Source organism: Propithecus coquereli, unplaced genomic scaffold (genome assembly GCF_000956105.1).
Source record: "Propithecus coquereli isolate 6110/MARCELLA unplaced genomic scaffold, Pcoq_1.0 Scaffold102, whole genome shotgun sequence".
NCBI lineage: Eukaryota > Metazoa > Chordata > Mammalia > Primates > Indriidae > Propithecus > Propithecus coquereli.
In genome coordinates, this window is record NW_012134081.1 from 3,519,221 (window position 1) to 3,520,983 (window position 1,763).

The window sequence follows — 1,763 nt, forward strand, 5'->3', positions numbered from 1 at the left end:
TTTTCAAGTCTTTTTCAATCTTTCAACTCAGTGATCCTATCCTTCTAGTGTCTTTTTAACATTTAACTTGAGCAAATCATTGTCGGCTTTCTCCTTGGTTCAAGCCCGTTGGATGCTTTATGAAAGAGACTCAGCTAATGCTGTTTCCATTGTCAGTATCAAATTATCTATCCTGTGAAAAATCTGACTCTCTAATTAACGTTGTAGCATATGTGCATTAATCTGTCTGGTCCTCCGGTTCTCTAATGAGACACAAACTCACTACAAGATCTTTCTTAAGAAATAATAAACTGACTGACTCAGCATGACACCATCACCTAATTAATAAAATGGTGACAATTTTGAAATCCCTGTGCTGTGATTTTTCCTTAAAGAAAAATGTTTCGCATATTTGCAAAGGGACAGAAGAAAGGATGTAAATTTAGCTGTTTGTAACCTTTGACTAAACAAACAAGAGATTACATGGAATCAATACTGCCAGAAAGAATTTCCCCCAGTCTGGAAATGCAAGAAAATAAATCTGTATCAGAGAAAATGGTCTGTTTATAGTGACATCTAGTGGTGTTCGTTTTCAACCTCGTCCATTCCTAAATGAATTCCCCAGGAAGATATCAAATACATAAAACTTATTATTTTATTATTTTTATCAATACAAACAAATAACTGATAGGACATGCAACTGGAGCAACAGGAATAAATATTGCAGAAAGCTACATGAATTAGTATCAACTGAGGATTTGAAGAACCTGTTTTTGAAAGTGGTATGAGTGAATGGATTATAACTGTAGTGATGACCCCAAGAAGGATAATAATGTCTGTCCTCACATCTAATTAGGTGTATTTCTTGGTGTTTAAACGTGTGACCATGGGTTTTTTCATATCTTTTTTTCGGATGAATCAGGAGATTCATGGTGGAAACAACTTTGTGAAAAATGAATCCTCTCGTGGCAGATTTATCTTAAGCTAAGATAACTAAAATGACTACATTCTCAAGGGGCTATCTTGCAGAATACTGACAACCTCTGTTATCTGATAGTTTATACTGGAAGAGTCTGATTCACTATGCCACAAATTGTGTGCATGTGCTTTTGTGTGTGTATGCATAGGAACACAACATGATTGTATTACAAATTTGTCCTAACACTTAGGGTAGAACTTTTGTTTAAAACACGTTTTTTTAAATGGTGGAGATTAAAAGAAGTGTAGAATTTTGAAATGAAATAAACTATAGGACTTTGAGATAGTAAACAAAAAAATGTTAACAGTTCTAGGCTTGTTACAATCAAAGGGGTTATGAAATTGCTAAATAATATTCCATCTGGCTACTTCAGAAGAGAAGAAATTTTGACAAGCACAACTTTTTTTCAGAGGAAAGTGTTGCTCTGCACCAGTTCGGACACCCATCCTTCTGGAAGTGGCCACAGAGAAATGAATCCTTTGCATGACCCTTATATCTTCTAGATCACTTTAGGGCAGACCCCATTCATTACGGACAGACGCTTTCACTCAAGAATGTACTCAGCTAATACGTGTGGCCACACACGTGCCAGCCATGGTGAATGAGGCTGAACCAGTATAAGCTCTTGATTCTTCCAATCCATGTCTTCTCTTTTTAAGCAAAAAGATGTCTTATCTGCTGTCACACAATCTCTGTCTCCAGCACAGCACCTAGGACTGTCTTTCTGCAGTTTGCATTAATATTATATGATATTAAACATAAAGTTTCAGTGTCCTTCAAGTGTATGTCTGTCCACTTGTACCCC